This window comes from Hyperoodon ampullatus (genome assembly GCF_949752795.1).
Source record: "Hyperoodon ampullatus genome assembly, chromosome: 8".
In the NCBI taxonomy this organism is placed as follows: domain Eukaryota; kingdom Metazoa; phylum Chordata; class Mammalia; order Artiodactyla; family Ziphiidae; genus Hyperoodon; species Hyperoodon ampullatus.
In genome coordinates this window covers 229,230-250,541 of record NC_136921.1, presented here as the reverse complement: position 1 = coordinate 250,541, position 21,312 = coordinate 229,230, and the positions used below count along the sequence as shown (strand labels likewise).

The 21,312-nt window shown below is 46.5% G+C and overlaps 1 long non-coding RNA gene and 1 pseudogene across 3 annotated transcripts; one reads left to right on the top strand and one right to left on the bottom strand.

Moving 5' to 3' along the window:
* Window positions 1–12,952: 12,952 nt before the first annotated feature.
* Window positions 12,953–16,894, bottom strand: LOC307057389. Of its 2 annotated transcripts, none has more exons than XR_013811057.1 (4): window positions 16,795–16,894; window positions 14,846–14,922; window positions 14,193–14,436; window positions 12,953–13,469 (listed from the first exon to the last, which is right to left on the bottom strand). It is a non-coding gene; the product is annotated as an uncharacterized lncRNA (long non-coding RNA). The 2 variants fall into 2 exon arrangements; XR_013811058.1 differs by lacking the exon at window positions 16,795–16,894 and adding an exon at window positions 16,521–16,568.
* Window positions 16,895–16,942: 48 nt separating this feature from the next.
* Window positions 16,943–18,585, top strand: LOC307056955 (putative ATP-dependent RNA helicase DDX28; annotated as a pseudogene). The gene has a single exon. The product of its transcript is annotated as a putative ATP-dependent RNA helicase DDX28 (transcript).
* Window positions 18,586–21,312: the final 2,727 nt, after the last annotated feature.

Here is a 21,312-nt window from a genome sequence, read left to right as displayed (position 1 = left end):
AGGTCGGATCTTAACAAACGGCATCGCGAAACAGAGGAAAGCTTCAAGTGAGCTTTATTAGGGGGCGCTCCCGGGCGAGGTTCACTGGTCCGAGAGAAAGGGGCCAGAGAAGTCGCCCCCGGGCGAGGGCTGGGCAAGATTTTATAGGTGAAGAAGGGAAAGGGGTGTGGTGAATCTGGGAGGGCGCAGGGAATTCCTTATCTGGTGGTCTCTTCCGGTGTCCTGGCACTATCTAGTGCTGGTTACATCAGTCTTGGGACCGCTAGTCCCGTCCCTCGAAAGGCGGGAAGGCTGGGCCGGGTGGAAAGCCCCCAGGTCAGTTCCTGGAACTGGGTGGTCCGGAATGTCTCCAGGTCAGTTTCTGCAACTGGGTGGTCCGGAGAGTTTCGGTCTGATGCAACCTGTGAATCTGATTGCGTTCCCCTGCCTCGGGCCAGTTGGCCTTACATCCCGACATCTTTGGTGTAATGGGGCGGCGTTCCGATCTCTGGCTACTTCATGCTGCATGGGGGCGTCGAAAGGGGAGTCGGGCGACCAGAGGTCCGAGGCTTAGGAGAGACCAGTGGGGGTTTCTGTAGGAAGCAAGGTGTAAGGACCGAGGAACATTTATTTGGTTTGTGGCCACCCGAGAGACTTCCTCCATGTGCCGGCGAAGGAACCTAAGAAAACGGGGCAAACATGAGCAAGATACAGATGAGAATTAAGGGGCCTCAGATTGGTGTTAGCCAGGTATAGAGGGTGGATCGCCACCAATCGGGAATTGGGGAGGCGGACTGTTGGTGTTTGCGTTGGAGTTCTTCTCTTAAGCGATGGAGGGTGTTTACAGCAGCATTCCTCCTGTAGGAAGAGGCAGGTACCTCCTTTGTCGACCGTCAGGAGATCCAGGGCTCGTAGATTCTGGAGAGCGACTCGGGCTATGGAGGTGATTTGGCACTGCAGAGGGGAGATGGAGGCGGTGGAGCCTTCAATGGCTAGCTGGAGTTTATGTTCTAAGTCGCGGGATGTTGAAACACTATGTGTGAGAGCTCCCCCCCGCCCCCCGAGGCCTGCAGCGACCAGGGAGGAGGCGAGAGAGATGCCTGCGACCAGAGAAAGAAAGATAGCTCTTTTTTGTCGGGTAAAGGGCGGCGTGATTAGCGAGGAAAATTCGTCTTGGCTATACAGTGTGAGTTGTGGGACGAGAGTAACGGGGATACATGGGAAGGGGGAGGAAGAATTGATCTCTTTTGTGAGGGAACCATTGCACCACAAAAACATGCCTGGTGGTGCTTCAATTGATGTGTTTACCGTGAGGGATGTGTTGCAAAGAAACCCAGTATCAGCTAGATTTGGGCGGCTGCCGTAACAGATAGTGAGATTTTTTTGAATCAAGGAATATGGGGACTTTTAACGGGGAAAAAGGTGGGTTTGGGGATGTGTACGAAGTAGAATTGAAGGGCTGGTCGAGTGGGACAGCAGCCAAGGGTGGACGGCCAAGCGAGGCACATAGAAAGCAGTCGGAGATGTTACCTATTCCTGTGTGGTTGAGTATCTGTAGTGTTTGGTCAGTTCGGCTGCTGCTGCTAGGGCCCGAAGGCATGGTTGCCATCCCCGAATGGTTGGGTCTAGCTGTTTGGAGAGGTAAGCCACGGGGCGGTAGGAAGGCCCTACAGGCTGGGCAAGGAGTCTAGTGGCTATTCCGGCCCGTTCATCCACAAAAAGGTGAAAAGGTCGGTTTGGGTTGGGCAGAGAAAGGGGAGGAGAAGATATCAGAGCGTTACGGAGGGTGAGAAAGGCCTGTTGAACGGCGGAAGGAGAGGTGAGGGGTCCTTGAGGGGTTTCCTTAGCGTCTAGATATAAGGGTTTAGCGAGGAGAGCAAAGTTAGGGATCCAGTGTCGGAAAAATCCTGTGAGGCCCAAAAAGGAGAGAATTTGTTCCGCTGTTTCCGGAGGCTGGAGTTCACGGATAATCCGGGTGCGATCGGCTGTTAGACCCTTTGTGGTAGGGGTAAGGTGGAGCCCCAGGTAGGTTACAGAAGACACAGATAACTGAGCCTTGGCTGGGGAGACCCGATAACCGCGAGAGCCAAGGTAATTGAGGAGGTCTGCAGTATGTTGTCTTGAGAGGCTGAGAGATGGGCTACAAAGGAGGAGGTCATGTACATATTGAAGGAGTGTGCTGGGGGTAAGGGAGCAGGAAGTGAGGTCCCGTGCCAGCGCCTGACCGAAGAGGTGAGGGCTCTCGCGGAAGCCCTGGGGAAGAACTGTCCAGGTGAGCTGACTGGAAGTATGAGTATCCGGATCCCTCCAGGTAAAGGTGAAGAGGAAATAGGAGTCGGGATGTAGGGGGATCGTGAAAAAGGCATCTTTGAGATCCAGAACCATATAGTGGGTTGTGGATGGGGGGATATGGGAGAGCAAGGTGTATGGGTTTGATACTACTGGGTGGAGAGGAATTATGGCTTCATTGATTAGTAGGAGGTCCTGGACTAGGCGATAATCCCCAGAGGCCTTGCAGATAGGCAGGATGGGGGTGTTTCAGGGAGAGTCAGTGAGAATAAGGAGTCCCTGGTTTAGGAGTCTGGTGATAATAGGTCGTAGGCCCCTAAGGTGAGTCTCAGAGATGGGAAATTGGGGCCTTGATGGAAATTTGGAGGGGTCCTTTAGGCGGATGAGGACGGGGGAATGGTGTGTTGCTATTATGGGCTTAGAAGTATCCCAGACGTGGGGATTGATTGGGTTCAGTGTGATTGGAAGAGGGGGATTGGAGGGGGAGGATTCTAGAGACAGGCCGAGAAGAGGAAGCAGGAGTTGGGAGGAGGGGACCTTAGGGTCAAGTCTAACCAGCTCGAGGGAGGCCCCTAAGTGGAAAAGGACATCTCGGCCTAGCAAGGGGACTGGGCAGGATGGTATGACTAAGAAGGAATGAGTAAAAGGGAGTCCTTCGATATGACATGGGAGCGGACCGGTCTGGAGTGGGAAGGATGGTTTGCCATCAATACCCATGACCGAGATCTGGGAAGGAGAAACTGGCTCGGAATAAGTAGGCAGGACCGAATAGGCAGCCCCCGTGTCCACCAGAAATGAAATGGACTTACCCGCTACCTGTAGCGTTACCCTGGGCTCGGTGAGGGTGATGGGGGTCTTCGAGTCCGGGTGCCGTCAGTCGTCAGCCAATCCCAGCAGTTCGAGTGGTAATGCCATTGGGTCGGCCTGCCCCCCACGTGGAGACGCTGAGGGAGGGCCAGTCGTAAGGCAGTCACTTTTCCAGTGGCCCGTTAACCCGCAGCTGGGACAGGGCTTAGAAGGAGGTCGGGGATTGGGACATTGGCGAGCCCAGTGGCCTTCTTTTCTGCATTTGAAGCAGGCCCCCAGCGGGGTTGCCTTTTGCGGACCCCATGGATGCTGTGATACACGGGAGATGGCCGGCCTTAGGGTGGCTACAAGTGCTTGGGTTTGGAGGGCCACCTTCTGGTGCATCCGAGCCTGTCAGCTGGATCCTGCCAAATCCTCACGGCCATTGTAGACTTTAAAGGCCATCTTTACCAGATCTCGAATAGGGGTTTGAGGGCCAGCTTCTGCCCGTTTTAATTTCTTTCGGATGTCCGGGGCTGACTGGGTGATAAAATGGGTGGCTAGGACCGCTGCCCCTGCCGGGGTGTCGGGATCCAGCTGGGTGTAGAAAGTTAAGGCCGCTGTAAGGCGATTGAGAAAGATAGCTGGATTTTCGTTAGGTTCTTGGATTATCTCTTTTAGTTTTTCAAAATTGACTGCCTTATGAGCAGCAGCCTGCATGCCAGCCAGGAGGCACTGGATCATGAGTTTGTGTTTATGACGGCCATCTTGGCCATCCTGATAAGTCCAGCAGTCACTCCGACAGGCATGGAGTTGTCGGTAAGGTGAACCTGATCTGCATGGTTTCGGGCAGCAGTTTGAATTCTTTCCCTCTCATCAGGGGTCAGAGTAGAAGATAGGATCACAGAGATATCATACCAGGTTAGATCGTAAGCTTGAGAGAGGTAGCGAAATTATTTGATGTAGCGGGAAGAGTCGGCCGAAAAGGAGCCTAATCGCATTTCTATTTGAGAGAGAACTTGGAGGGAAAAGGGAACATGAACTCTAACTAATCCTTCCGCTCCTTCTATCTCCCTCAGAGGGCAGAGGAGATTTGGATCTTGGGAGTCATGAGAGCGTGTATGTGCACTAATTGGCAAAGCAAGGGGCGAGGGAGGAGAAACCGTTGAGGGAGGCGGGGGAGCGGTTGGATGGGCCAGAGCGGCTGCGGGATGAGGAGGGACCGCTTCAGGGTTGGGTGGAGGCTGGAGAGGAGCTCTGGAGGGGGGAGAGGCGAAAGATTCGGGTGGGTCGCCTAGTGGAGAGGAGTCATCATCAAAGGAAATTAGGGGCTTGGATGTAGGAGATGTCTGTTTGGCAAGAAAGATCTGGGAAGTGGAACAATCGACGTAGAGGGAGGGGCGGGAGCATAAATACCAGAAGGCCTGAACCTAGGGGACCTCGGATCATTTGCCCATCCTGCGGCAGTAATTATCTAGATCACGGAGGATGTTAAAATTGAAAGTCCCTTCAGGAGGCCATTTGGATTGATTGTCTAGAGGATATTGTGGCCTGGCCGCAGTGGAATAGAAAATAAGCCGTCGGCAACGGAGAACTTGGGAGAAACCGAGGGCTGTAAAATTGGCTAGGAGACACCCCAGGGGTGTCTTAGAATCTGGCTTCGATTCTGAGGTTCCCATGACCCCCAGTCTGTCCCTGAGTGAATGGAGAAGGAGAGAGGCGTGCCTGTTCTCAGTCTCCAATTCACGGCAGGTCGGAGGGCAGTCAGGTGATTGGGACGTCTCCACAGTTCCATAGACCTCACTTGCTATATGGTCGGTCTTTTGATTTATGTATTTAATAGGTATTTGTACACGTATGGTAACCCTAATCTTAATTTTTCCATTCACCCCACCTATCCTTTTAGATAAGCATACTTCTAAGTCTGTGAGTGTCTTTCTCTGTGGAAATATGTTCATTTGTGTTAGTTATTAGTTAACACCTATAAGTGATATCATAGGATATAGGTTTTTGCTTTCTGACTTACCTCATGTTCTGTGATTATCTCCAAGCTCATCTATGGTGCCTCAAATAGCAGTGTTTCATTGTTTTCCATGGCTAATATTCTGTTGTATAAATAGACCACTTCTTCTTTATCTGTTCATCTGTTGATGGACCTTTTGGTTGCTTCACTGTCTTGGCTATTGTGAATAAGGCTGCAGTGCAGATTTTGCAGCCCGGGTCTTCTCGATTCAGGTCTCAGGTGAGAGGCCCACTGGTGTGACTGCTGGATTGAATGGTACCTCAATTTTTATTTTAATTGCAGCTCCCTTCTGTTCTCATTATTGGCTGTTACCACTTTACATCTCACCAGAAGCTAGAGGGTACAATGTTCTCTAAAACCAAAACCCCTTCAATATTTATTGTTTGTAGTCTTTTTGCTGATGGCCAGTTGACTGGTGTGAGTTGAAACCTTTTTGTAGATTAGATTTGTATGAGTCTAATAATTACCGAGGTTGAGCTTTTATCCATTTTCCTTTTTTTAAAAGAGAGTGAGCCAAATTAACCTCTTCATATTATTTTCTTGAAAAATTTGCAGTTTTGAATTTTTTTGGCCATTCCCTACCTCCGCACAGTTGTTTAGGGCAGGTGTCCTTTACAGCCCTGAGTCCTTCTGAATGTTAAGTGACCATTAGCTGTGGGTTTAAAGCCGCTCTTGTGGGAAACGGCCACAAGGCGGCAGCATTTCTACATTTCCAACTCTGGGTTTTTGGGCAACAGAGCTTTCCTGGAAATTGTGTTAGTAAGCAGCAAATTAGAGTGGAATGTGCCAGCGCAAAGCCCCAAGAGCATATATATCCTAAATTGTTTGCTTTTTAAATTTAATTTTTATTAATTATCAGAGCAAATTTGATAAAAATGTAGATTCTCCAAGGTGTACAGTTTCTGATTCATCCTATCAACGTATCTGTCTATTCCTCTTTGGATCCTTTCCCGTGTATATTATAGAGTGTTGAGTAGACCTCTCTTCGTATTCCATAGGTATTGTGTGATTATATACTTCATATGTATTAGTACATGTCTGTTAACCCCCATATCCTAATTCATACATTCCTTACACCCTTCCATTTGGTTAAACATAATTTGGTTTTCTGAATCTATGTGTGTCCTTCTCTTGGAAATTATTTCATGGGTATCAATTTTTAGGTAACACCTATAAGTGATGTCATAGGATGTCTGTCTTTCAGTTTCTTTCTTACTTCAAGTTGGGTGATTATCTGTAGATCCTTCTATGGTGGTGCCAACGGCACTGTTCCATGCTTTTTCATGGCTAATATTCCATTGTGTACATGGATGACTTCTTCTTGGTGCATTTTTCTGTTGATGGACATTTTGGTTTCTTCCAGGTCTTGGCTATGGTACATGTTGCTGCAGTGCAGGATTGCCAGCCTGTGTCTTTTTGATTCTGGTCTACTCATGTGATAGGCCCATTAGTGGGCCTACCAGATCACATGGTAGCTCCATTTTTACCCTTAAACGGACCTCCATTCTGTTCTCACTACTGGCTGTTACCAGGTTACATCCCACCAGCAGCTAAAGGGTACACAGTTCTCTAAAACCCCTTCAGCATTTATTCTTTGTAGACTTTTTTTTTGCTGATGATCATCCTGAAGGCTGTGAGGTGAAAGTTTTTGTACACTGGATTTGCATGGCTTTATTAATTCCTGATGTTCAGCCTTTTTCCATTCCTGTTTTTTTAACAAAGAAAGAAAAAGAAACAGAACACAAATGTGCGTAAAATATGCCTCTTGAAACTGTCGTTTTGAAATGTGGACGTCTTTTGAATTTTTTGTTCGATATACGACCCCAGGATTTGTTTTCAGGGCAGGTGCGATTTACAGGCCTGCACTTATTTTGAAGACCATTAGCGCTGGGATTAAAGCTGCTGTTGTGTGAAACGGCCACAAGGTGGCAGCAGCTCTCCTTTACAAAATCCGGTTACTAGGGCAACAGAGCCTCAATGGAAGTCGTGTTCCAGGTTGTAATTTAGAATGGAATATCCCAGGAGAAAGCTCCTTAAGTTTGACTCACAACTTCTTGTTCGTTTTTTAAATATAATTTTTATTTTTTATCACAGCAAGTTTGATTTCAATATTTGGCTTGTTCTAGGTGTGCAAGATGTCGTTCTTGTACACATAAACATATGTGTATTCTTCCTGGGATCGTTTCCCATGTACGTTACGACAGAATGTTGAGTAGTCTTCTCTTGGTATTCTGTAGGTCTTTGGTGATTATATATTTCACCTGTGTTTGTATACGTCTGTTAACCCCAATATCCTAATGTATCCAATCCACACAAATTTCCATTGGTGAAACGTAAGTTTGTTTAATGAATCTGTGATTGCCCTACTCTGTGGAGATATCTTCACTGGTATCAATTTATAGGTAACACCTATAAGTGATATCATACGATATGTGTATTTCCCTTTCTGATTTACTTCATGTTGTGTGATTACCTCTAGACTCATCTACGGTGCTGCAAATGGCAGTGTCCTTTTTTTCCTTGGCTAATATTCCGTCTGTACATGTACCAGTTAGTCTTTTTCCACTCATCTGTTGATGGACTTTTTGGTTGCTTCCATGCCTTGGCTATTGTAATGCTGCAGCAATGCACATATGCCTGCCTGTGTCTTTCCAATTCTGTCTTCTTAGGTTATAGGCCCAGGGGTGGGCCTGCTGAATCATATGGTAGCAAAATGTTTACCTTATAAAGGCACCTCCATTCTGTTCTCATTAGTGGATCTTTCAAGGGTACGTCCAACTGAAAGTTGAGGTTATGCATTTCGCCACAAACACTTCAGCATTTATTGTTTATAGGTTTCTTGCTGATGGTTATTCTGAGGTGTACCAGCTGAAACCTCTTTGTAGCTGAATTTGCGTGTGTCTCATAATCCGTTGAAATTAAGCTTTAAGGCATGTCCATTTTATTTTTCAAACTGTGATTACAGCTTAGCTCTTCAAAGTGTTTTCTTAAAGTATGTGTCACATTTTGAAATTTATTGGCCATTACCTCCCTCAAGGCATTTTGTGGGCAGGTCTCATTTACAGCCATGCAGTACTTGTTCACATGAAGTGACCATTAGCACAGGTTTTAAGCTGCTTTTGCAGGTAACGGCCAGAGTGTGGCAGCCTTTCTACGTTCCCCATGCTGGTACTAGGGAAACAGACTTTCCTGCCACTGGTGTTCCTCGGTTATAAATTAGAGAGGAATGTGCCCAGATAAACCCCCAAATGCTTCTGTCTCCTTACTTATATTTCATTTTAAATTTAAATTATACTTTTTATTGGAGTAATATTCTATTGTGTACATGGACCACTGCTTCTTGGTGCACTCCTCTGTTGATGGACATTTTCGTTGCTTCCAAATGTTGGCTATGGTAAGTATTGCTGGAGTGCAGAATTGCCAGTCTGTGAGGTTTTGATTCTCATTTTCTCAGGTGACAGGTCCAGCAGTGGGTATGACTGATTGCCTGGTAGCGCAATGTTTCCCTTTTCAAAGCACCTCCATTGTGTTTTCATTAGTGGCTCTTACCACGTCCCCTTTAGAATGGAGGGTACGCACTTCTCCACAATCGCTTCAGCATTTATTGCTTGCAGCATTTTTGCTAATGGCCATTCTGACTGCTGTGAGCTGATAGGTTTTTGTAATTTGGGTTTGCATGTCTTTATAAATTCCTAAAACTCATAATTTTTCCAAGCTTTTTTTGTGTTTTTAAAAAAAGGAGAAAAAAGTATGCATACAGTAAACCTTTTCAAATTGTCCTCTTGGAAGGTTGCCCTCTTTTCAATTTCTTATTCAATTTTCGACCCCAGGATTATTTTGGTGGACAGGTGTCATTACAGAACTGCAAGATTGGTGAATAGTTAGTGACCATTAGCAGTGGGTTTAAAGCTGCTGTTGTGTGAAACGGCCACTAGGAGGCAGCATTTCTCCATTCCCCAATCTGGGTAGTAGGGCAGCAGAGCCTTTCTGGAAGTCGTGTTCCTAGGTTGTAAATTAGAATGGAATGTGCCAGGAGAAACCCCCATAATTTATGTCTCATTACTTCTTGTTGGTTGTCTTAATTTTTGTAATCGGTGTAATGATTAGAATATTGTTTGTCCTAGGTGTACACAATCTGGTTCATTTGTACATTTTATATGTCTATTCATATACAGATCCTCTTCCCATGCAAAATATTACACAGTGTTCTGTAGACCTTCCTTGCTATATGGTCGGTCTTTTTGACACAGGTATATAATATGTATTGGTATACATAACACTGATCTTCATTTATCCATTCCTCCCACCTTTCCTTTTAGATAAGTATATTTTTTTCCTACATTTGTTATTGTCTTTCTCTGTGGAAATATGTATATTTGGGTCAGCTATTAGATAACACCTATAAGTAATATCATAGGATATAGGTCTTTTGCTTTGCAAATTACCTCATGTTCCATGATTATCTCTAAGCTCATTTGTGGTGCCTCAAAGAGCAGTGTTTCATTCTTTTAAATGGGGAACGATCCATTGTGTACATGGACCTCTACTTCATTATCCATTCACCTGTTGATGGACATTTTGGTTGCTTCACCATCTTGGCTATTGTGAATAAGGCCGCAGTGCAGCTGTTGCAGCCTGTGTCTTCCCGATTCTGGACTTCTCAGGTGGGCCTGCTGCGTCGAATGGTACCTCAATTTTTACTTTGCTAACGCAGCTCCTTTCTGTTCTCATTATTGGCTGTTACCACTTTACATCTCACCAGCAGCTAGAGGGTACACAGTTCTCTAAAACTCCTTCAGTGTTTACTGTTTGTAGACTTTTTGCTGATCGTCAGTGGACAGGTGTGAGTTGTAAACTTTTTGTAGATTAGAGTTGCGTGAATCTAATAATTCCTGAGGTTGAGCTTTTATTCATTTTCCTTTTTTTTTTTTAAAAGAGAGTGAGTCAAACTTACGTCTTAATATATTCTTGAAACATTTGCCTGTTCTGAAATTTTTTGTCCATTCCCTTCCGCAGCACAATTTTTTTAGGGCAGGTGTCCTTTACAGCGCTGAGTCCTTGTGAATGTTAAGTGACCATTAGCTGTGGGCTTAAAGCCGCGCTTGTGGGAAACGTCCACAAGCCGGCAGCATTTGTACATTTCCCACTCTGTTTTTGGGCAGTACAGCCTTCCAGGAAATCGTGTTAGTAGGCTGCAGATTAGAGTAGAATGTGCCAGGGAAAACCCCCAAGAGCTTATATCTCCTTTCTTCTTGATTGTTTTTAAATTCAGTTTTTATTAATTATCAGAGCAAATTCGATAAAAAATATTTCGTTTCTCCTAGGTGTACAGAATCTGGTTCATTATATCAATGTATCTGTCTACTCATCTTTGGAGCCCTTCCTGTGTAGGTTATTACAGAGTGTTGAGTAGACCTTTCTTGGTATTCCATAGGTATTTTGTGATTAAATATTTCATATGTATTAGTACATGTCTCTTAACCCCCATATCCTAATTCATCCATTCCTTACAACTTTCCATCAGGTTAAACGTACTTTTATTTTCTTAATCCATGCTTTTCCTTCTCTTGGAAATAAGTTCGTGGGTATCAATTTTTAGCTAACACCTATAAGTGATGTCATAGGATGTCTGTCTTTCCATTTTTTTTCATACTTCAAGTTGGGTGATGATCTTTATTAGGTCCTTCTATGGTGGTGCACACGGCACACTTTTATTCTATTCCATGGCTAATATTCCATTATGTACATGGACCACTTCTTCCTTGTACATTTTTCTGTTGATGGACATTTTGGGTCCTTCCAAGTCTTGGCGATGGTAAACATTCCTGCAGTGCAGGATTGCCAGCCGGTATCATTTTCATTCTGGTCTGCTCAGGTGGTAGGCGCATGAAAGGACCTACCAGATCACATGGCAGCTCAATTTTTACCTTTAAACGCACCGCCACTCGCTTCTCCCTACTGTCTCTTACCAGTTTATCTACCCGCAGCGGCTAGAGGGTACATAGTTCTCTAAAACCTTTTCAGCATTTATACCTTTGTACACTATTCTCCTGGTGATCATTCTGATGGCTGTGTGGTAAATGTTTCTGTAGATTGGATTTGCAGTCTTTATTAATTGCTGACGTTGAGCATTCCCATTCCTTTTTTAAAGAAAAAAAAAAAAGCAAGAAAACACAAAATGTGCTTAAAATATGCCTCTTGATTCTGTTTTTGAAATGTTGACGTCTTTTGAATTTTCTGGTCGATTTACGACCCCAGGATTTTTTTCTTTGATGGTAGGTGTCTATTACAGGCCTGCAATTATTTTGAATATTAAGTGACCACTAGCGCTGGGTTCAAAGCTGCTGCTGTGTGAAACGGCCAGAAGACAGAAGCATTTCTCCATACCAAATCTGGTTACTAGGGCAAGACAGCCATAATGGAAGTTGTGCTGTAGGTTGTAAATTAGAACGGAAAGTGCCAGGAAAATCCCCTTAAGATTACGTCTCATTCCATCCTGTTCGTTTTTTAATTTAATTATTATTTTTGATCACAGCCAATTTGATTACAATGTTTTCTTTGTTCTAGGTGTGCAAGATGGGGATGTTTTGCACATATACATATATGTAGTCTTCTTCAGATCCTTTTCCCATGTAGGTTATGACACAATGTTGAGTAGTCTTCTCTTGGTATGCCATAGGTCTTTGGTGATTATATATTTCACATGCGTTTGTATATCTCTGTTAACCCCAATAATGTAATGTATCCAATCCTCAACACCTTTCCTTATGGTGGACCCTAAGTTGGTTTAATGAATCTGTAATTGCCTTTCTCTGTGGAAATATCTTCATTGGTATCAACTTTTAGCTCACACCTATAAGTGATATGATAGGATATGTGTCTTTTGCTTTCTCACTTACCACAACTCGGGTGATTACTTCTAGACTCATCGATGGTGCTGCAAGTGGCATTGTTTCCCCAGCTAATATTCCATCTCTACATGTAGCAGTTCTTCTTTGTCCACCCATCTGTTGCCGGACTTTTTGGTTACTTCCATATCTTGGCTATTGTAATACTGTGCAGTGCACATTTGCCTTCCTGTGCCTTTCCAATTCTGTCTTCTTTGCTTATAGGTCCAGGAATGGGCCTGCTGGTTTATATTGTAGCTCAATGTTTACCTTTTAAAGGTATCTCCATTCTGTTCTCATTAGTGGCTCTTTCCAGGGTACATCCCACTGAAAGTTGAGGGTATGCATTTCTCCACAACACCTTCAGCATTTATTTATTTGTTTGTTTATTTTTGTTTGTTTGTTTTGCAGTACGCGGGCCTCTCACTGTTGTGGCCTCTCCCGTTGCGGAGCACAGGCACCCGCAGCATGTGGGATCTTCCCAAAACGGAGTACGAACCCACGTCCCCTGCATCGCAGGTGGACTCTCAACCACTGCACCACCAGGGAAGCCCCAGCATTTATTGATTATGGGTTTCGTGCTGAAGGTTATTCTGAGGGGTGTGAACTGATACCTCTTTGTGGTTGAATTTCCGCGTGTCTCATAATCCCTTGGCATTAAGCTTTAAGGCATGTCCTTCTTATTTTTCAAACTGTGATTACAGCTTAGCTCTTCAAAGTGTTTTCTTAAAGTATGTGTCACATTTTGAAATTTTTTGGCCATTACCTCCCTCAAGACATTTTGAGGGCAGGTTTCATTTACAGCCCTGCAGTACTTGTTCACATGAAGTGACCATTAGCACAGGCTTTAAAGCTGCTTTTGCAGGTAACGGCCAGAGGGTGGCAGCCTTTCTAAGTTCCCCACGCTGGTACTAGGGAAACAGACCTTCCTGCCAGTGGTGTTCCTCGGTTATAAATTAGAGAGGAATGTGCCCAGATAAACCCCCAAATGCTTACGTCTCCTTACTTATGTTTGTTTTTAAATTTAATTTATACTTTTTATTGGAGTAATATTCCATTGTGTACATGGACCACTGCTTCTTGGTGCACTCCTCTGTTGATGGACATTTTCGTTGCTTCCAAGTGTTGGCTATGGTAAGTATTGCTGGAGTGCAGAATTGCCAGTCTGTGAGGTTTTGATTCTCATTTTCTCAGGTGACAGGTCCAGCAGTGGGTATGACTGATTGCCTGGTAGCGCAATGTTTCCCTTTTCAAAGCACCTCCATTGTGTTTTCATTAGTGGCCCTTACCACGTCCCCCTTAGAACGGAGGGTACACACTTCTCCACAATCGCTTCAGCATTTATTGCTTGCAGCATTTTTGCTAATGGCCATTCTGACTGCTGTGAGCTGATAGGTTTTTTTTTTTTTTTTTTTTTTTTTTTTAGCTGATAGGTTTTTGTAATTTGGGTTTGCGTGTCTTTACAAATACCTAAAATTCAGCATTTTTCCAAGCCGTTTTTGTTTCTGTTTTAAAAAAAAGGAGAAAAAAGTGTGCATACGATACACCTCTTGAAATTGTCTTCCTGGAAGGTTGCCCTCTTTTGAATTTCTTATTCGGTTTTCGACCCCAGGAATTTTTTGGTGGACAGGTGCCATTACAGAACTGCACATTTGGTGAATAGTTAGTGACCATTAGCAGTGGGTTTAAAGCTGCTGTTGTGTGAAACGGTCACAAGGAGGCAGCATTTCTCCATTCCCCAATCTGGGTACTAGGGCAGGAGAGCCTTTCTGGAAGTCGTGTTCCTAAGTTGTAAATTAGAATGGAATGTGCCAGGAGAAACCCCCATACGTTTATGTCTCATTACTTCTTGTTGGTTGTCTTAATTTTTCTAATCGGTGTAATGATTAGAATATTGTTTGCCCTAGCTGTAAACAATCTGGCTCATTTGTACATTATATATGTCTATTCATATACAGATCCTCTTACCATGCAAAATATTACACAGTGTTCTGTAGACCTCCCTTGCTATATGGTCGGTCTTTGTGACACATATATATAATATGTGTTGGTATATGTAACACTGATCTTAATTTATCCATTCCTCCCACCTTTCCTTTTAGATAAGTATAGTTTTTTCCTACATCTGTGAGTGTCTTTCTCTGTGGAAATATTTTCCTGTGGGTCAGTTATTAGATAACGCCTATAAGTAATATCATAGGATATAGGTCTTTTGATTTCCAACTTACCTCATGTTCCATGATTATCTCTAGGCTCATCAGTGGTGCCTCAAAGTGCAGTAATTCATTGTTCTCCATGGTGAATATTCCATTGTGTACATGGACCTCTTCTTCTTTATCCATTCACCTGTTGATGGACATTTTGGTTGCTTCACCATCTTGGCTATTGTGAATAAGGCCGTAGGTGCAACTGATACAGCCTGTGTCTTCCCGATTCTGGACTTCTCAGGTGAGAGGGCTAGCGGTGGGCCTGCTGCATCGAATGGAAAACGTAGGGAGTAACCAGGCAAAGTCAGTTACCATGGCAGCCCTGGGAAAAACATTACCAAGTGACACTAACACTCCCAGGAGCCTACATTTGTTTCCACAATAAGTAAACCTTTCTCATTTCTAAACTACTATACTGTGAAATATGCATCTCAGTCACAACTAGAGGTTACTCAGTGTCTGCTGTGAGTGGGAGGAAAACAGAGGGGCCTTACACAGTACCTAAAGCAATGACAAGAAGAAACTAGGGTCCACGGGCAGAGACAGGCTCAGTCAGGCTCCTATCACTATGACATTCTGAGGAGATCACGTTGTAAGAGCTCGAGCACGAGAAAGCAGCCACTAACCAGCTACCCTGTCTCAAATATTTGGAGAAAGTCAATGCAAATACATACCTATGTATTATTCTTTTCTGATCATTCTTTCAGTGTAGCCCTTCTGGCTTTGTGCAAAGCGATTCTTTGTTTTGTACCTGAAAAATGAGTGGCACATGTAAATGGATGAAACATGTCAGAGCAGACATCCAACGAGCACTTCAGCTATCGAACGAGGAGCTCCGAGTTCTGGGAAAGAATCATAAAAGTAGTGTAGAATCACAATATCTTAGAGCATCCTTTATATCAACTCCCCTCTATCATATCACCAATCAGTGGTCATCAGCCTATACATGAACTTTGCAGTGACAGAAAACCCAGCACTCTCTAGACAGATCTAGGCACTTCCAGTTGCTACAGCAGTCTATATCAAATTCAGAATCTGACTCCCTGTCACGCATCAGTCCCAGTCTGCCTTCTGCAATGGTACACCCCATGGCACACCTCATCTCTTTTCCATCTGGCACATTTCCCAAACACATGAGGACAATTTTGTTCTGCCTAAAGCTCTCTTCTCCCACGTCACCCTCCTAAATCACTCCTTCCTTCCTGTGTTTATGACTTTGAGGAGCCCCCAAGGTTTTCTCATCCCAAGGCCATGACAAGCAATGGCATCAGTGTGCCTGCTACAGATTCTGGGAAAGGGGCAGGGCCACACAAGGGTCTGGCAAATGTGACTGACAACCTGAAGTGAGGGTACATGTGCCAACCTCAGCCTCTCTTCAGTCCTCAGCCTCTATCCAAGGTTTCTCCATAGCACACTATTGACATTTTGGGCCAGATAATTCTTTTGGGGTGGTGGGGAGGGCTGTCCTATGCCTTGTACAGTATGTAGTAGCATCCTGGCCACTACCCACTAGATGTCTGCAGCACCGCCCCCCCACACCCCGGATGTGACAAAGAAAAATGTCTCCAGCCATTGTCAAACGTTCTGGAGGACGGGTGAGGGCAAAATCACCCTCACTCAGGAGCCACTGCTCTATCCAATGACTCTGTTCACCCATGAGGACTCAAAACCCTCTCCTCTGCTGGCTTAGCATTCAACTCTCCAGAACGTCTATCGTGTATCAAAATGCTATTTGAAATTTGATAGTATTTATCTCTATAACGGTATCTGATGAAAGTAAAACCCTTTCACCAGATGTTAAGAACCTCCCAGGTGATTAATCCATGTTTACCTTATCTCCTACCCAAGACACTGGAAATTAGAAATGATCGGACACCCATTTTCGGGAATCGTTCAGGAAGACCTGTTGTCTAAGGCTTTTTGGCAACCTGATCAACTGAATTAAAGTAAAATATTCTGCCTGACCTTGGCTTTGTGAGACAAGACAGAAACCTGTAGCAGGACCCTCCTCTCTGCTATTTACGGAATTGAGGTATCTGACTGGAAAGCCGTTGGAGGTGAACTACCCAAAAAAGCAGTGGGTTCAGGATGAGAATTTGGAAAGGGTGACAAGGGAGGGGAGAATGAACCTCAGCTGAAAAGAAAGGGGAAAAGTACCAAGAGATGAGTTCTCTTGACTGAAGAGAAGATACGCTGAAAGCCATCAGCTTGCCCTCGGGGCCCTCAGCTCTCTGGGGAGCTCTAAGGGAAGGGTGAGCCTGGACCTACGACTCCGGACTCCTGGTCTCGGCCCCCAGGCCTGACCATTCACTCAGACTCTCAATAAATACTTGTATTCAAAGACCTTACACGGGGACCATATCTGGGAAAACATCGCCGCACCCTCATCATAAGTCACAGGGGGAGACCCGAACTGGCCAAGCCATGACAGGAGCTGTGAGGGCGACAAAAGAGCACGGCAGGGATCGGACATCGGGTCGCCAGAAGCCCTCCGCCCTCCTGGTTCGTAATGCCAGGGCCCCATCGCCGCGTATCGCCGGACCCCGGTCCTGCCTCCGTCGCGCACCCTTCCCCAAGGTTGGCCGGGGTCTGGAGTCACCATCCCCGGTTTGGACCTACAGACCTCGCCGCTGCTGAGCTCTACAGATCCCGCTCCTTCCACACAGTTCGCCGATTCCGCGGGCCTTACTGAGCCGCGCCAGCCACCGTCCGCGAGGCCTTGGCGCGCCTGTGACGTCACTGTCGTGCGCCTCTCCCGCAACAAGGGGTGTATGGCTCTCGCACGGCGGCTGCGGTTGTTGTCGCTCGCGGCTCGGTTGCTTCTGGCGTCTCGCCGGGACCTGACGGTCCGCGGTCCCAACGAGCCGCTGCCCGTGGTGCGCATCCCACGGGCTCTACAGCGGCGTCAGGAAGAGCGGCATAGCGGCCGGCGTACCCCCCCCGCGGCCGATGCTGGCGCGTCCTGGGCTGCCGCTGATGTCAGCGCGGCGACCCGAGTTGAACCAGCCGGCTCACCTCACGCTGGGCTCTTGGAACCCGCGCCACTCTCTTTGCGCGGCTGGAGGAATCGGCGCACCCACGCGGACCATTTCTCCATCGAGTGCACGCAACATGAGGCTCCAGCGCCTCGGAACCTTTCGCCCAAGGGCAGCTGCACTGAAGTGTGTCTGGAGCTCCCCGTTCTGAGCGCACTACAAGAGGCTGCTCCCGAAGTTGTTCAGCCCACAAACGTGCAGTCGAGTACCATTCCCCCACTTCGCGGCCGCCACATTCTCTGCGCCGCAGAAACCGGCAGTGGCAAAACTCTCAGCTACATGCTACCTCTCCTTCAGCGGCTGTTGGGCCAGCCAAGCCTGGACCCCTGTCGTATCCCTGCTCCTCGAGGCCTGGTTCTTGTGCCTTCTCTAGAATTAGCCGAACTGGTGCGTGCCGTGGCCCAGGCCTTGGGCAGCTCCTTGGACCTCCAGGTGCGGGAGTTAGGGGGAGGCCATGGCATGAGGAGGATCAGGCTGCAACTGTCCAAACAACCTCCAGCAGATATTCTGGTGGCCACTCCGGGGGCTCTGTGGAAGACCCTGAAAACTCAACTGATCAGCCTGGAGCAGCTCTCTTTCTTGGTGTTGGATGATGCAGACACGCTGTTGAATGAAATCTTCCTGGAACTGGTGGATTACATCTTGGAGGGGAGCCATATAGCAGAAGGCCCAGCTGACTTAAAAGACCCCTTCAATCCCAAAGCTCAGTTAGTGCTGGTGGGTGCCACATTTCCCGAAGGTGTAGGCCAGCTGCTGAGTAAAGTTGCCAGCTTAGACTCTCTAACCCCCGTTACCAGTGACAAGCTCCACTGCATCATGCCTCATGTCAGACAGACATTCATGAGGCCGAAGGGAACAGAGAAGGTGACTGGGTTGGTACAGATCCTTAGGCAGCATGACAGAGCATATAGGACTGGCGCCGCAGGAACTGTTCTGGTGTTCTGTAATTGCTACAGCACTGTGAACTGGCTGGGGTATATATTCTGGATGACCACAAAATCCAACACTTAAGACTGCAGGGACAAATCCCAGCCTCAATGAGAGCAGGCATCTTCCAGTCCTTCCAGAAGGGCTCCGGAGACATTCTTCTCTGCACAGACATCGCCTCTCAGGGCCTGGACAGCACCCAGGTGGAGCTAGTCATCAATTATGATTTCCCTCTCACCCTGCAAGACTACATCCACAGAGCAGGGAGGGTGGGCCGGGTGGGGATCGAGGTGCCAGGCACTGTCATCAGCTTTGTGACCCATCCCTGGGACATGAGCCTGGCTCAGAAGATTGAACTGGCAGCTCGCCAGAGGAGAAGCCTTCCAGGACTGGGGTCCTCAGTGAGAGAGCCTTTGCACCAGCAAACCTTATTGCAGCAGGCTTATATATGATGCCATAACAGGGACCTTTCCCTCTGTGCTGGATGGGTGAGCACACTTGTCAGTAGGGTGCTCTGGGCTGCCTAGTCACCTTCTGAAGACCCGGGCTGCTGTCTGGCTTCAAAAGGTAAGTTGCTGGCCAACACTTGAGGGTGAACTACTGAGCTTGGTTCTCTGTAGTCTTTCATGTAAAGAATAATGTCGATCTTGGCTCTGTATTATGTCATGGTTTCTAACAATAAGCCATGTTTCTATGGGTGCCCCTTAATAACAGTGTCCACTGGGGCAGAATTCAGTAGACCCTGAGAAGATTCACACTCCAAACTACCACACTTAGGACGAAGGCTCTTTCAATTGATGTTTTAGTTTAAATTTTGTTTCGCAATAAAGAGAAATTTTCTTCACAACAATGGCCATGGCAAGCTTAGGCACTTTTGGTGAAATCTCTCTGGGAAGTACTGGCAGAGGAATAAAAGGCAAACTGACACAGAAATATTGCTTGGTGTGCATTTCCAGGCTCTGCCTTCTTTCTCATCTCTTGGTGGCAGGTGGAGGAAGAGAAGAAAAGGTTAAACTTTTTTATAAACCAGCAGAATAAGCTTATAACATCCTCTCACTATCTCTGCATAAGTTCTAGTCTCTGCAGCATTATATAAGCTTTGCCCAAAGTAATGAACTGTTGAAAGTCAAATGTAATACTTCACCAAACAACTTAAAAATGCTTGCGCACTGGAAAGGGTTAAGTTGCAGAGAACACAGATGGACCCAGAGCAACCTTTGCCGAAAGAGAATATTGTGCTAAATGTACAGTCATAGCTCTATTCCATATGAAGAAACAGTCAGAAGGATAAAAGAACTTGGTCAAAATCACACAAGTCAGTAGGAAAGAATCTGGTTTGTCTGTCTTCAGGGTTGTGTTCTTTAACCACCAGGCTAGCTTTTCTCAAATCTGATTCATGCATAGAATAACTATACACCTCTGCTTGCCTTGAATATCCCGTTTATACATATGCCTGCTGCAGTTTTTAATATTGCCCACTTTGACTCCCAAAAGCAACCGAGAATACACAATAATTTGGTCTCTCTATCCATGGACCACTGTGGTGGGACTGCCCAGGAAGCTTATGAAAAGTGCAGCTTCCTGAGCCCTACTCCAGGTCTAGATAAGTTTTCTGAGGGTTGGCTCAAGACTCCAGGTGCAAGGCCTTTTAAGTGGTTTGGAGGAGCCCCCCAGGTGATTCGCTCGCTCTCTTAAGTTCATAAACCGTTTATTCTGCCTCCCCCGGATGCCCAGCCAGGTCCTGTTAAGGTAGGAGTCCCCACACCACATCAGAGGGATGCTCCCAGCCAGGTAATCTCTGGAGCCTTGGAGATTCTGAATGGTCTCATGCTGGCCCACCTGCCGTGACAAACCTCCGCCAGAGCATTCCCCTTCACATTTACCTTCTACCACTCCCAAAGGCAGTCTGCTCCAATGAGGCCTGACTTCGTCTGTCCTAACGGGCACCCAGATTCAAGCAGTTTAGGGATAGAAGGTGCTGTGGTTCTCAACCAGGGTGGCCCAACCTCTAAAAGGGTAGTCCAAGCAGTCTCTACATCTCATGGGCACATCCCCTCTGCAACAGCCCCAGTAAACGAAGGTCCCATCTTTGCTTTTTCAAGGTCGGCAACAGGGAGTCCCCTCCTAAAGAAGGTTCTCTCTCATTGCCACACTATCAAAAGCTGCCCCAAATGTGGTTCCTTCCTGTGGGCCTGATCAGCCTAAGGGCAGAGTTGTCTCTTTCCTTCTCTGAGTCGGACCAAGTTGTCTTACTAACCCCTCTTCACAGTGTTGACCATGATTTTCACGGGGGCTGCTGCTGAGCCTTTATCTTATCCTTTCATGGTGGAGAGAAAGAGGATTGTAATGATTTTTACTTCTAGGGGAGAGGGGAGTGGAATGATTACGTTGTCATTTTGTATTGTGTCCTTTTGTCATGAATTTGTTTTGAATTTCATATGAAAATGGGCCCACCATTCCCACTTTGTGAGGTCATTCAGCACCCTCATTTTGCACCTTTAACATCTCTCTCAGTATCACTTGGAAATGTTTGAAACGGCATGAGCTTGTCCTCACATTCCTATCAGCTGTAAATCCGGAGCCCCGACATGAACGTAACCATTGAGCAGAACCCCTCTCCACTAGCTGTGTAACACTGGGTAGGCTCCTTAACATCTTGGTTTTTCTAAGCCCTCAGGTGTAAAAATGTGAGGGTTCTATGAATTTATATTTGGGGCAGGACAAGGTCGAGAAGAGTGTGTCTTTGCTTATATTCTTCCAAACTGGAATGTCTTCCCTCTCTTCCCCATGGGTCCAAATCTCACTTGTCCTTCAGGCCCACTGCCAAGGAGCCTTCCCCGATTCCCCAGTCCACACAATTCTCTGCCTCTTAGGGTCAGTGCCATACAACCTAGCTGTCTCTTAACGTTAATCTTGCCTCTCAAGCCAATTTCAGAATGTGGGTGTCTCTTGCCCTCCTGGGGCCCCTGGGGCTGTACCAGCCCACCTGCACGCCCCACGTGGGGTGTCTACTAGACTAGGGCATGGGTGGGGAAGCCCAGGTGTGAGGGGCCAGGCAGAGTACCTCTGCCTCCACCCTGCTCTCCTCCACAAAACTGCCCCTCCTCCTGAAGCCTGACCCGCAAGCCACAGGGTCCTTATTATGACGTCACTGGGTAGTGATGACCTCACAGGCTTTC